The sequence below is a fragment of the Erpetoichthys calabaricus genome, chromosome 4 (assembly GCF_900747795.2).
Source record: "Erpetoichthys calabaricus chromosome 4, fErpCal1.3, whole genome shotgun sequence".
NCBI classification, from domain to species: Eukaryota; Metazoa; Chordata; class Cladistia; order Polypteriformes; family Polypteridae; genus Erpetoichthys; species Erpetoichthys calabaricus.
Genome location: NC_041397.2, coordinates 177,267,494 through 177,282,674, shown reverse-complemented (window position 1 = coordinate 177,282,674; position 15,181 = coordinate 177,267,494).

Genomic DNA, 15,181 nt, shown 5'->3' with positions numbered 1-15,181 from the left:
ATCTGCCCTGCCTCCTCTAAATGGAGCCTAAAGAAGAAGGACTACCTAATTATGGAGCTGGAATGCTAACTCCAGCAGTATTTAAACTAAAGCTGTTGATGAATTAGCAGCTTTGACATTGCCTTTGATTTCTGTATTTCTGTTTTATTTGCTTTGACTCTTGCTTCTCTCCAAGGTATTTTTTATTGTTTTCCAATTTGGATTTGTTTGCTTTGGATTTTTTTCCTTTTTGGCAATTTATTTTGCATTTTTCATGCCTTACCATTTTGTTATTTCTTTTTCTGTAAACAAATTAAAAAATATAAAGGAACTTTGTTTTTGTTGTCCATGGGATCAGACATTCATGGTCTCTCTCTTGTTTTTTATTGTACTTGTAAAACATTTTTAACTTTGATTATTTAAAAGACTGAGCCCCATTGTTGGGCCTGTGCAAACTAAGTTTGCCTTCGAGTTTGGGGCTAAGCTGCTCAGACCTGAAATAGGGGACAGTCTAGATTTTTGTGTGTTTTTTATCGATGAAAATTCCCTTTTTAGAGCTTTGTTGTGACAAGGTCCATGATAGTTATCTGTCTTCAAATTGCCTTGTCTTTTGAAATTTCTGTTTTGACTCTGGAAGTGTTATGATTCTCTGGGATATCTCCTACAGTACATGCTCTGTATTGAAGTAATTATTTTATTAGTATATTACTTTACTGCAGCACCATTTTGATTTTTTTATGGGTGCCATCATGTTGTTTACAGTTGCTACAGTTGTTGCTGGACACATGGCACATATGCCATTAAACATGTGAGATTACGGCACTCAACTCACAGTGTCTAAGTGTTTAGAATTTTAAAATACTCATGACTACTCTTGGTTTATTTGCTTTTTGAATTCTGATTTAGAACTCTGAGCTTTTGTCTAGTTCCTTTTGACTAAGATTTTCGGTTTGTTTTTGGTTGTGTTATCATGCTACCTTATGCCTGCTTTTCTATGATGCTTTTTGACTTTCCATTTTTGGAACATTCATCTCCTGGTCCATCTGCCTTTGTCCTTTTCAAAACACAATATTTTTCTTAAAGGATCAATATTTTCTTAATGACATCTTGAGCACTACATCTTGGAAATTCGGTTTGGTGTGCTGTTTCTCGCTGACTAGGCCTGGTTGATAAAAAAAAATTAAGATTTATGTTAGCTTAGTTATTTCTAAACCTATCCCTAAGGCACCCCAGTACTTGTAGTTACAATCCAATGTGTTCATTTATTTGTTACTTTACACCACTAGCAACCTGGCTCACTTAATCACTGCTACTTAATTCTGGATCAGCTGTGCTGTTGGCTGAATTTAACAAATGCATAGCTTGGCTGCCTTGTCGCAAGGAGAGGTTTGGAACCAAACTGGTGTTGTTTTAGCCATCTCACAAGATATCAAAATGTTTTTGGAAAATACTGAAATTCTTGATACTTTTAATTGCATCAGTGTTGTTGTAAGTGTTTATTTTAATATTTTATTGTGTTTTCATGAGAAAATAAACACTTACTGCCTACCTATTTTTCTTGTGTGCCCTGCAAAATAGTTTTTTCCTGGAATGAAGAAACCTGTTTCTTCTTAATGTAAATATATATTACATGGTTAATTTATTTCTGACCTTTTAAGCAATGTATTTGTATTCTTTAATATAAGATTTTTTGTTAATAAACTACTGTAGAAAGAAAACGTGAATGAGCTACACAAATATAAAGTGGCAGAAGGACCTTTACTATATTAATAAAGCAGTAACTGATTTTAGTTAATTAGAATAAAAATATGCATAAACTATATACTAAAAGAAGTTACTGTAACATATTTCCCTTCTGTTTTGAACTTAAAAACGAACAGGTTTGTAGTTGACAGCAAGCAGTATAACGCCTACTTTATTTCACTCTTAAAATGTTCTGTCTAAAGAATAATGCATTATTTTTATTACTGTAAAGTTTTGTACACTTTGAGCACTTTGAAACCTAAGTTAATTTCATAAAGAATAATTAATTTACACCAAACACAAATAAGAAAAGAAATCAATTACACTTAAAATAAGATTAAAATACTTGTTTTGTAATTTGTATCAACATTTGAACCAGTTGTCTGTTGCACCGTATTGAGTGTTTGGCCCCTGGGTGACAATTGCTGAGATCACTGTCCCTGGATTAGCATTTTTTTTCCTGAATGTGGCTAATGATGCTTTTTGCAGTAATCAGCACAAAATGAATTAATTTATACTGTGCCATTGTTCTGAATGTTTATAAAATTTTACTGTTTTCATTCAGTTGCTATTTGCTGAATATTGTACAAATGGTTTCCTGTGCGGGGCTAATTATTTTGCTTTTGATGTCTGCTAAAATATACTTAAAATTATAATACCAAATTTGATCATTGAAAATGAGAATGTAAGTTTTCATCCTGTAAACTGTCAAATTTACACCGTGATGTTAAATAAAGCAAATTTGTTAAATGAGACATACAGATTATTACTACATGCAATATACAATAAAACATTTTCCCTTTACAGGTCTTAATGTATTTATTTACTAGATAATGATCATAGGCATTCACACCCAAATCCAACAGTAAAATGCCCAAAGCAGTCCAAGATGAAACATCTGATCATCGAAGGTACGTATGCATTCACAGTTCCTGCCATTTAGTCCAATTAAGTATCTTTGGACTATGAGAAGGAACTTGATGATTAATAGGATTACATGCCACTCAAAGCTTATCAAAAGAAGCTCTGTGATAAATAACAACACTTCCACTGTCCAGTCAAACAAAAGCTGAAGATTTTTATTTTGGCACAGTTTTGCATTTTAGATTCTTAATGGATGTTAGTAGTATGTCACTTTTAAGTTCCATGTTTCATGTGGCAAAATAGTAGCTTCATAAACAGATTCAGAGTAATGTCTGATTAGTTTTCCTTAATGGAGATTTATTACATTTTAGACTATGATATATAAAATGCAACATATATCTTGCTGTGTACGTTATAAGTTAATATTTAGTTAAAGTACTCTGAACACTGTGCTTAAATACCCATGACTTAAAACAATAACATTTTTGATACTGCAACAGAAGAACACAAATTTTATAGCTGTTTACTACTATGGGGACCATCTTTTGCTTCATATACTGTAAGTAAAAATACAAAGTCTGGGAGAGTCAAATGTAATTTTCAAGGTGCTAAATTAGCTTGAATGACACAGTATAGAATTACTATCCTAAAAGGTGCTACTTTTCCGCATGACCAAATTAACTTTAAAGTAAAACAGCTGGGAGCAGTATGAAAGGTTATTTATTCTTCTCAGAAATAATAAGAAGGGTTAAAAGCTACATTGACTTCACAGAGCACCAAAGAAAGCAAATGTGAGTAAAGAAAATTGATAAAGATAGTCCATATTATATTTTTGGTGATAAAAATATATCAATGCCTAAAAAAGACATCAATAACTATCTTTAATACTCATTGTAAATGTAATTATTGCATTTATATAAATGCATATGTATACATATATGCTGTAATGGTTAAGTAGTCTCAGATTTCCTTTTTTTGGTTTCTTTTTTTTTTTTGCATTTTTCTTAAATAATTATATAATTTAATTATGCAATTGTTTTCAAACAAGCAATGAAACTCTGAGAAGATATACATTTGTGCTTCATAAGAATTTTGACTCCTCATTTAATAAGGTAAGCATTTTCAGTCCTGAATCCTAATTTGCTGTTTTCTTTCTAATTATTTATTTTATAATGAAAATTAAACTCAACTATATTTGTTTAGTTACTTAGAAGATTTTGCATTTAAGAAATACAAACATAACTACCATAAGAAAGGAAAAATATTGTAATGGCAGGAAATAAGATACTGAATATGCATGAGTTTAAAAACACATAAATAAAAGAGTCTAAAATATAAGCAAATCTTATCCATTCTGTATTTTAATAATACAGTATATTAGAATGTTTGGTTATTTTCAAAACTTGCATGTATCTGCACAGTAGACTTCTTCTAGACTTGTTCTGTGGTTGGCTCCTCAGATTTAGGAAGCAGAGTTTAATTCCCAGCCATCTTACTAAATGTACAGTCAATCTCTGGTTTTCCTCCCACATTTCCAAACATCTGTGCATCAGTCTGATGGAAAACAATAAATTAGCCCTCTTTAAATATTCAATATATCCTTTAATGGACATTGTCCAGTTCAGGGTTCATTCTTACCTTGGACCTGATGCTGTAGGTATACACTTTGACCTCAGAAACCCCATACTTCACTAAGCAAGTTCATAAAATGGAGTAATTAATGAGCTGTTCATGATAATTTAAATGTAATATAATGGACCCAAAATGGAATCGACATTTTAAAAAGGCCTTACAATTTACACTATTAATGTGGTTAAAGTCAATACACGTATAATATATGGGAAATATATCAATCTTTTCCCAAAATTCCACCATCATTTATTGTATGGCATATGCAGGTTGCATTTCTATGATAATATTAAAACATTGGTGGCTTCATGAGGACTCCCCTGCTAATGATTAGATGATCCATGCTTAAAAAATAAGAAGGGAAACATCAAAGACTAGTATACAAGAAAGCTGATTCCAAAACAATGATTAATAGCTTAATTCAGATTGCAGAGTTAAGGAGATGTGCACTATAAGCAAAGTATATAGAAAGTTCACTGTGGATTATACAAACCGTATGGTTTATCACTAAAAGCATTACATTTGGGTGAAAACCAATGTGACATAACCACCTTATAACTACTAACAGCATCCATTTCTGACAAAGTAGATATTCATACACTCTCATATGGCAAAAAACATAACTAGATATAATGTACGAGAATTATGTCTACTCAAACAAGTCCCACAAACACTCTGTTTAAAGTGGATGGACATAACTTACTTTTTAAAATTCATACATTCTGGTCTAATTAACTTTTTTGTTATATATTCAGTGTTTATTCCAAAGACATCACATATATGATGATTAATTTTTTATGACTTTGTGCTTTGTGTTCATATGGCAATACCCACCTTTATTTGACCAATGCTGAAAGACTTTGAATTTTGTAGAAATTAAGTGAATAGGATTGTTGAGCATTGTTGGGCAGCTGAGTGTCCTGATTTAATCAAAAGTATTCTAATACTCTAATGCAAATACTCATATTCATACTCAAAGACAATTAGCTTAAGATGTGCACCTTTGGAATGTTAAATGAAAATTGTATATTTGTATGTACTGAAAATAAGTCTCCAGTGCTCTACATAGCATGTTTGAATTTATTTTATTGCCTGCAAGCTCATGTATGGACTAATTAAGAGGAAAACATAAAAAAAATTATTTTAAATATTTCAGTTTATCAATAGCTTTTCATTTTTTTTAATGATGGGAACAGTAGCTCTGCAATTTAGTTGCAAGACTGCCTATATCAAAGCATGATTATTTACTAAATGCTGATTTTACAGTATCTTACAATTGTACTTTTTTTTCCTGTTACCTTTAAGAGATTTCTGCCCACTTGGAAATAAGGAAAGTACTCAACATGACGGCCTTTTCCAGCTGCAACAACCAGAGCTTACAAAATGGATTAAATACTACTACTTCAGACAGTCCTGTTACTGAACTGCAGTATGAATTTCTTTCCATTCTATCAGGAATATCCAGTTTTTTAATGTTTGTTTCTGGAGGCTTTGTCATATTTATAATTTTATCCGATACAAAGCTGAAAGACGAATTTAGGTATGCTCTGTTAGTTAATTTTTTAGTCAGTAATATTAGCTATTTTTGCTTGCAGACAGTAATAAATATAATACATTCCCAAAAAGTAGCTGTAATTAGACCTCTGTGTTCACTTTTTCGTTTGATCACCAAAACATTAATGGGAAATGAGATAATCTCTTTATCTGTTATGGCCCTTGACAGATGTATCGCAATTTGTTTTCCTTTTAAGTATTACAGCATCTTTGGAAGTCACACCCATAAAAGGATTTTTCTCACACTGTGGTTCCTGTCAGCATTGCAACCAGGGATATTCCTGATCACTGAATACACTGTAGTTAGCACTTCATCATTCCTTTGCTCTGCACTGGGTTGCTACTTCCTTGATCTATTTCCACAAACGATTATTTCTCCTGACACCATCACTGCCATGTTTTACATTATGTTCTGTTTGCTAGTAATTCTTGTTACACACATACTGATTTACTGTGAAGGAAAAAGTAGTGGAGTTATACATTTAGCCAACATTCAAGCCAGAAAGGTATTGTTGATGCATTTTGCTCACATGAGTGTTTACATTGTTCCCACTTTCACTCTCCATATGATTTTGTTTCCTAAAATTTTTTGTAGGATTGATCCAACATCTTATTCTGTTATTTCTTTAGCGATGTTTGCATTCTTTACAGTAGGGCAAAGTGTTTGTCCATTAGTTTATGGCTATTACTTTACAGAGATAAGAATAGCATGTTTAAAAAAGATCAGGTTGTTCCAAAATCATGTGGCTCCACAGATGTGAAGACACCCAGGAGTGAAATGCTTCCACAAAGCACAAACTTATATATATATTAAATTTGGTGGAATTCATTTTTTTACCCAAAACATGCACTATTGTCTCTGCATTTGACCCTACTTTAAGACATGACATAAACCCTGAGATCCAATTTTCACACTTCTGTTATACATATTATACCTAAATCACTGCCACTCTGTAATGCTGAAAATAATTTAAGTTAATATTAAGCAATATGGGGCTTGTATTGGCATTTAATTACTAGTTGAAATTATATTTTGATGTTACAAAGCAATGAATATTTATCTTATGTGTTGCCTTTGCTAGTATAGGTCTTTGAGCATACCGGTACTTATAGCTTAATCACTTTTTCATTAGGCTGATAAACATTTTCTGCTCTATATATTTAAGTAAAAATTTATTATGTTCATATACTTCACTGACCATTTTATAAAGTAAATTCTTACATCTCTTAGATATGTTGACACACTGTATCTTTTCACTCCTTCATTTTTCCAATGAAATATTTAGACAATGGTTTTAATTTACTATTGTAAATCACTTTTGTTATATTCCTTATACGTATATCTAAATTTAAGACAAAGTCAGTGAAATGACTCTGCATTATCTATCTGTGGTTGAACAGATAAATTAATAATTTTTAAATGGTTAAGTACAGCATGTTTTACATCATATGTAGTACATATGTTTTAATGAAAAAAATATAGTGCAGACATTTAAGTTCTTGCCTATCACTTTAAAAATACCTTCACTCTACTTATTCTGATGTTGGTCACAGTGACAGCATACAGTACATACCTGTAAAGGGCATGCCTATCCTCAAAAATTTGTTAGAACACCTCCTTGAGAATTCCCAGATATCACCAGGCTGCCTGATAGATACAATCCCCAAAGTTTGTCCTGTGTCTGCCCCCAGGTTCTTATCCCAGTAGGCTGTGCTTTCAGAAGGACTTTCTAAATGTATCCATTGACCATTGAAGGACTGTTCGCCAAAATCCTACCATTTCTCCTAACCCATCTCACTTTCAATCTTGCTTTTCTCCCAAATGGCTTTCACTAGTGTATCCAATGTGTATGTGTTGTTTGTATTTAATTATGCAATGTTAATTTATCTGTATAACAGGCTATTTGACTTGTAAACATCCATCAATATCATGTAATGCTTAAAACTTTGGTATATTTATTTATGAAATATTAATTTATCTGTATAGCAAGCTATTTAACTTGTAAATATCCATCATTATCATGTAATTCTTAAAACTGTGGTTATTTTGCACTACTTCATTCATTTTTAAAATACATTAAATGTCAGGTCTTATCAACACCACTTCATTCCTGTCTCAACTTGTATTCCACTTTTAATTTAACTTCCCTAATAAATTGTTCAGATTCATAATGTTTTATAATCTTCTTTGTCCTGAAAAGTACCTTGAGATGGTGTAATAAACAGCAATATACAAAATAAAGATAAATTGATTGAAAATGTTGATGTTAATAGAAAAGGATTCTTGGATTTTTTTTACACAATTTATTTTGTAAATACCAGATTTTTTTAAAGATGTCACACTACAATTTTGCTTTGTGTTTTACTTGATTCTATAAAAAACATTTTTATTTTATAAATTTTGGATGTGTGTTTTTTAACTTTTTTTTTTTTCTTTAATTCTCCCATGGAAATATTATAATATCTCTGTAAGTTAATATCATGCAAAAGTCACATTTAATCCAAAATAGGGTACATGTTGTAAAGTTGTTACTGTGGTGCAGGGCTGCAGGGCTCACACACATACATACCCATGTTCACTTAAACCATATACAGTACATTTCCAGTTTATAGTTAACATAACATGCATGTCTTTGGGGATTTGGAGAATGCAACAGAAAATAAAGAAACAGGAAGAACATGCAAACTACAAACAGACAAATATCAGATGTGGGATTTAAATGGAGAACTCTGTATGCATGAGGCAGGATGGCTAACCACTATATAACTGCAAATGTAACTGAAACATTTTATAGACTTTAAAATGGATGAAAATGAACTGTCAGGTTTTTACCAAGCATAAGAACTTGACAAATGAAAACTAAATTAATCTATACAGCATGCAGACACATAGCAAAAGAAACATTTGGGAAAATGAGAAGTTCAAACAATATTGAATAAGTTGCTTTTATGCAGATGCGAACATCGCATCATTTTTAAGATAATGCGTAAAACAGCCGGGCAGACCCAGTTGGTCATCATGTTGCCTACCATTTCAGCAAAGAGATCTTAATGATTTTATGTAATATCTGATGGTTGTGAATATCTTGACAATAGCTCTGATGGTAGTGTGGCTTTACTTCCTGATGTTTTTCAACGAATGATGGCTAAGAGAATACTGACATAGAAGTTATAAGGAAAGACATGATCAACTAACTAACTCTGAGGAAAAGTGTAAAGTTCTTGTATTGGTTTAAGGTTCAAGGAAAAACTTAGATAAAACTCATTTGTCTAAAGTTCAGTCTGAGGTGGGAGCAGGTAAAATGTCTCACTGTCTTAGGATACGTTGTCTATTACTCAATCAAAGTTTTAACTTAAATCAATAGATAAAGTAAATATATACTATAAAAACTTCAGTGCAATATACCATTTTTAAACAGTGTATACTCTTCAAGCAACATGATAGGTGTTTATAGTTTTAACTTTATTTATTTAAAATTTAACATGACTGCAAATGAGTATCTGAGTGAAAGAAAATTGATACATTTAAGATGTTTCTGTAGAAAATGTCTTTATTTATGGTGGACAATCTAGATGGTCAAAACCATTATAGGCAAAGTTGAAATTTGTCATTTGTGATTGATGAAAAGAATTAACGCCTATAGAGTTACATTGTCTGAAACACAGGTCATGTGTGTCTCTTATGGGGATGCATTACATGGGTACACCTTGGGTACACAGGGAAGAATATGTGCACAGTCTTATAACTGTTTGCCTTTTCTGCACTCAATTTGCAGTCTGCACTCGTTTGGAAGATCCAGAACCAGAAGATAAGGAATGATTACGGCTTCTAGATGTGTACCTTCTGCTGGCACAAATCTCCAGAAACAGCATCAATGGCTGTCAATTGAAAATTAGATAACATGTAAGGCACATCACCTATCACCAGTTATCTTGTCCCAACTCTCAAAGATTTGCTACTTAAGCAAATAGCAAATAAATAAGGTGACCACTTGGTGCCCCATCTCTTTATGTTTGTTTATTACCGTATCTCTTACGTTTATACCATGTTGATTGAGTTATTTGGTGACACAACTTTGACCTGTGGGTGTAAATATCATTTGGTGAAATATATGGTCACCAACCAGATTTTGTTGTGCAAAGTGTTAGGTGTCCATGGCTGGCAAGGATTTTAATAAAAACAGTGAAGCAGCACATACACGGTGAGTGTAGATGTGTGGGAGGAAAGCCATGCAGCTGCAGACAGCTTGAGAGAGAATGAACTAATTGTGCTTAACGTGCATGAAGGCAGTTAGTGCAGCTGTCCCTTATCGAAGTACCACAGGACATTTGGCACACCTGCACTCATTGTGGATAAAAGGGATCTAAGAGCAAGTGATCAGGAGAGCAAGAAACCATCAGATTGGAGGTAAATCATGGAAAAGACAAAGAAAGAAAAATATGTCAGGGTTGAAGCTGAGCAAGGTGCAGAGAAAATGAGGCAAGGTTCTCAGGGAAAAACCTGTACAGAGCATGAGGAACAATATTAAGGGGGTAGGGTTGCTCCTGCTGAGCATTGGAGAGGAGCAGGAGTGGCTGATCACTCTGGCGAAATGTTCAAAGTACATTGGCCAAGGGACAAGGGACAAGGAACAGGACTCGGAGGTCTATAGGTATGCTGAGGAATGGTGGGGGGGACAAGTGATGAAAGAGGCTGACTGCACTTTCCAGCATCTCTGTCTGCAGGGCAGACCCAAAGGATGAACAGAGGAGACAGGTTCAACAGAGGGACACACTAGAACTTGAGGTGTAGAAGAATGAAAAATAGACTATTCTGACGGTGTTTTAATTCTAGATTTTAACCTACATATCCCATTTATTGACTACACTGTTATTATCAGGGATTACATCTTGCCTGAAGAAGGGGCCTGAATTGCCTCGAAAGCTTGCATATTGTAATGTTTTTAGTTAGCCAATAAAAGGTGTCATTTTGCTTGACTTTTCTCTACTATCAGGGATTATTCATTTATTTCTTGGAGAATACACAGCAATGCACTTTTTGTACATTGCTTGTTTGAAATAAACATGAAATAAACTGCAACTTGCACATTTTACACCAATTTTTTTTTTTTGTGTCCACAATGCACAAGTCAATTCTCAATTTATGACTATTGATGCCAAGGCTGTGCCTGTTAGGATGTAAGCCTAACATATTAAGCAAAAAGCCTAAAGCTTAAACACTCAAAAAAGTTCCTGTGTTTAAATCGGCAAACTCCAAAAAAATACAGGAAAAAACACCAGATCCTCTGGACTAAATAAATAAAAAACTGTTATATTTAATTTATTAAGTTAAATTCAGAAGAAATTAATAAAAATGTCCAAAATGCAAGATTCAATGAAATTGTAAACTCCAAAACAGAAGACTAAATTATGAAAGAATATAAAAACAAATTAAAGACTTAATAAACAAAACAAAAGAGAATCCAAATAATTCAAAATCCATCCATTATCCATCCCTCTATATCCTGACTACAGTGTCACGGGGGTCTGCTGGAGCCAATCCCAGCCAACACAGGGCGCAAGGCAGGAAACAAACCCCGGGCAGGGCGCCAACCCACCGCAGGGCACGCACACACACACACACACACACACACACACACACACACACTCACACACACACACACACACACACACACACACACACACACACAAGGGACAATTTAGAATCACCAATGCACCTAACCTGCATGTCTTTGGACTGTGGGAGGAAACCCACGCAGATACAGGGAGAACATGCAAACTCCACGCAGGGTGGTGCCACCCCTAATTCAAAATCCAGTCTATAAAACCTAGCCAAAATAGTTAGAAGAAAAGTAAAAGTCAAGGCCAAAAATAACAAATGAAACTGTCCAAAAGACGTAAAATGTTTTTCCTATTTTCTTTCATATTCTCATTGCACTTACTTAGCTAAAAAAAGGTTTTTCTAGAATGTGAAATTGCCTTTGTGCTGTTTTACTCTAAGGGCTGGGCCAAGTGGCCCTACAGTTTCTTTATACGCTTGGGTCTGTATGTGCATGTGCTTCTTGTTTAGCAATAGGGTCTGAAGGTTATTGTCCATAATAAAATAAAAACAGCCTATTGATTTTTTTTTAATATGCAAAAGCTCATCAAAAACTTTTCTAAATTGAGGCCATGCAGCACAGGGAAGTGCAAATCTATGAAAAGACTGCTACTATTTACTCATTTAAAGGTAGCCACAGTAATCTGAAAAAAAAAGAAAGGAGATCAATTTCAGGAATTCATCGTTCACAAGACTTTATGCTACATCTTGAATTTCATTCACTACTCTTGGGGGCTGTACTAACTTTGAAGAAACAACCAAGGAAGCCTACATGTGCTCCTTCTACTTTGTGGAAAAGAACAGAGCAGTATAATGCTCCTCTTTTATAGACACGTAGAATCCTGGTGCAAAAAGAACTGGTATGTATATAGAAATCAAACACCTGGTCATGTAATAGTTAGTCATATACAGTGTGTAGTCTGCGTATTCTCCTTATCTTATTGTGTCTTGTCCTTTTCACTTTAAAGCCCCTTGATTGAAAGGTGGTGCCATTTTATTTTTTCCTGAGCAGTAGGTAGTGGCAAAGCACTCACTTTACTTAGATTTCCAATTTGTATGAACATATTTTGTCAGATGATGACAATGTTAAGAAGTGTATCAAAATAACCTAATACCAATCGAGTTTCTCTAGTTATTAATAAAGGAAGGACCAATATTTAATAGTTGTTTGAGTTATTGTTTAGGTTACAGAAGTCTGCTCTCATGCTGTATAGAAAAAATCTGGTATGGCTCCTCTAAGAATTGCCATGCCAAAAATGCTGCTGCCTTATGTCAATACCTAAATGTCCTAATTGAAAAATAATGAGGAAACAAACAAATATGATTGTAAACAGACAACAAAATGGGGAGCTGGAGAAAATCAAAGCATTTTTAAAAGAATGAAACTGCTAACAAAAAAACAAAGACACAATTGTAACAGTATCAAAGAAAAAAGTCCAAAATGTGGGTCTCAGTAAGCTTGAAGCATTCCCCACACTTATAAGGCAGGGAACTCTAATGAGGACCCCCTAACACTCTTATACATAAAATTGCAAAGATGACACCACTCTCCCCACTTCCCATTCTGATTTGGGGATAAACTACAAGGTGGACTGCACTCCCTGTTGTCTTTTTTATTTCTGTGTCCTCATTTTTATTCTGGAAAATATGGTAATCCTACATAGCATCAAACTCTGGCAGGAGAGGTCAGTGGCAAAATGCAGGCAAAAGGAGACACTATGGGTGAAACCCTGGCCACTCCTGAACGAGATGAGCTACATGTCCAGAAAACTACTCTCAGATTCTGGCCATAGTCACTGTTTGAGTGGAGCTTATGCATTCAATTTTTTTTTCTTCACATATTCCAGTTTTCTTTCTACATCCAAAAGATTCATGGTTTAGGCTGATAGGTGAAAAACTGTACTGTGATGTGGAAGAGGGTGGGTGAAGGCAGTGTGTTGTAGTGTTTAAGACTTTGGCTTTCAAACACTGAGGTCATGGGTTGAGATATCATCATTGACACTGCGTGACCATGGGCAAATCACTTCACCTGCTCCAGCTGGAAAAATAAAAGAAGTGTAATGAATTGTATGTCATACTAGCTAACATAGCTGAAAGAAAAATATAATAAAAAAAACACAACTTAAAAAATATAAATAAATTAACAAACAATGAAGACTCACTAATGTGCTTGTCTTGCGGTCTTGTATGTATGTTATCATCCAGTTGATGCTCGGAACCAGCCAACTCTATTTAATTTCCAAAGCAACAGGGGTGCGGTGTTGCACAAATATAAAGAATGCTGGCAGTCACCTCCAGTTTGCCCTCTGGTGGTCGTTGCGAATGTCAACTGGATTGTAACATGTATACAAGACTGCAAGATCACACCCCATTATACCCAGAAGGGGGTGGGTTAGGGTTGATTTCACCCTACAGTATTTTTAGTCAACCAATGGGAAATATGTGTACCAAGTTTCATGAAAATCACTCCAGGCATTCGGAAGTGATGCTGAAACATACAGTACATACTGTACATACACAAACATTGACTTTTATATATATAGATGTTATAAGTTATCTTGGATAAAAAGTCAACCAAATAAAAAATAATAATATGGCTGCCTGTTCAGGGTTGGCTCTTACTTCACACACAGTACTTCTGGGATAGACGCCAGCAGTAACAGTTTTAGAAAAGGATTGTATGGGAGTAATCAAACAGCAAAGGTGAAGAAAATTTTCCAGTTGGTCCAAACAATTGTTTTTATTCGGTTTTGTTCTGAGAAAATTAACAATATGCAAAAATATAACCTCAACATAGTCCTTGTTCTCAGCTTTTAGAAATCACAATAGGCACTGTTTAATTATCAATTGAAAATGCCATTGTCTGTAGTGTTTTCATGTTTATTTGGGTTTCTATAGGCCACTGAAATTCTCTCTCATAGTCCAAATTGTCACAGCGTGTGTATGTTTGAACTTGTGTGGAGATACACTTTGCACTCTGTCTAAGTAAGACTTGTTCTTTCGTTGTGTTAATAAAGATGCTTGTGTGTGTGTGTTAGTTTAAATTGATCTGGTGTGAATGAGGGTGTGTGTATCTGATTAAGTGTGCCCTGTTACAGATTCATTACCTGTGCAACGTTTGTTTCTGCCTTTCACCTGAAGCTTCCCAGGAAAATCTGTGAGTGCCATGATCTGAATGGGAATTAAGGAGGGTTAGTTATAAATGTTATAAATTTAAAATGAAAAAAATCAAGTGACTTCCTAGTGCTCATACCAGGTTAGGCTTAAACTCCACTTTCCCCATCGCATTCTCCCTCATTTCATGTTTTATATCAAATATATTGCAAATTTATATTCTTAATCCTTATGCAAATTCTTGCTCTGAATGATAGTAACAAAATAGCCACAGCTGATATTTATTTCCATGCTACATCACTGTGATAAATCATGCTGAAAGATGGAGAGGGAACAGTAAAGGACAACATCTCAGCAATATAACTACTATGTTGTTCAAGGTAAAATAATACCATAATCACAAGGATGCCATATACAAAATAATAATAATAAAAATATACAATATGCTGTATGTCCAAACCCATGATAGGTCATTTATAGCTTATCTTTTTACCTAGAAAACACTAAACACAGTCTTACCAATGTTTGAAGTTTATTCAGAAATCTGTGTAACGCACCTAAAGTTGGTAGTTCTACCTCCAAACGTTGGTTTCAGTTTATAGCCTTATTATTTAATTGTACTTGGTTAATGATATGTTTTAATTTGTGTTTTGTCACATTGCGATTTGGTCAAGAACATGTTTCAATATACTGTATATT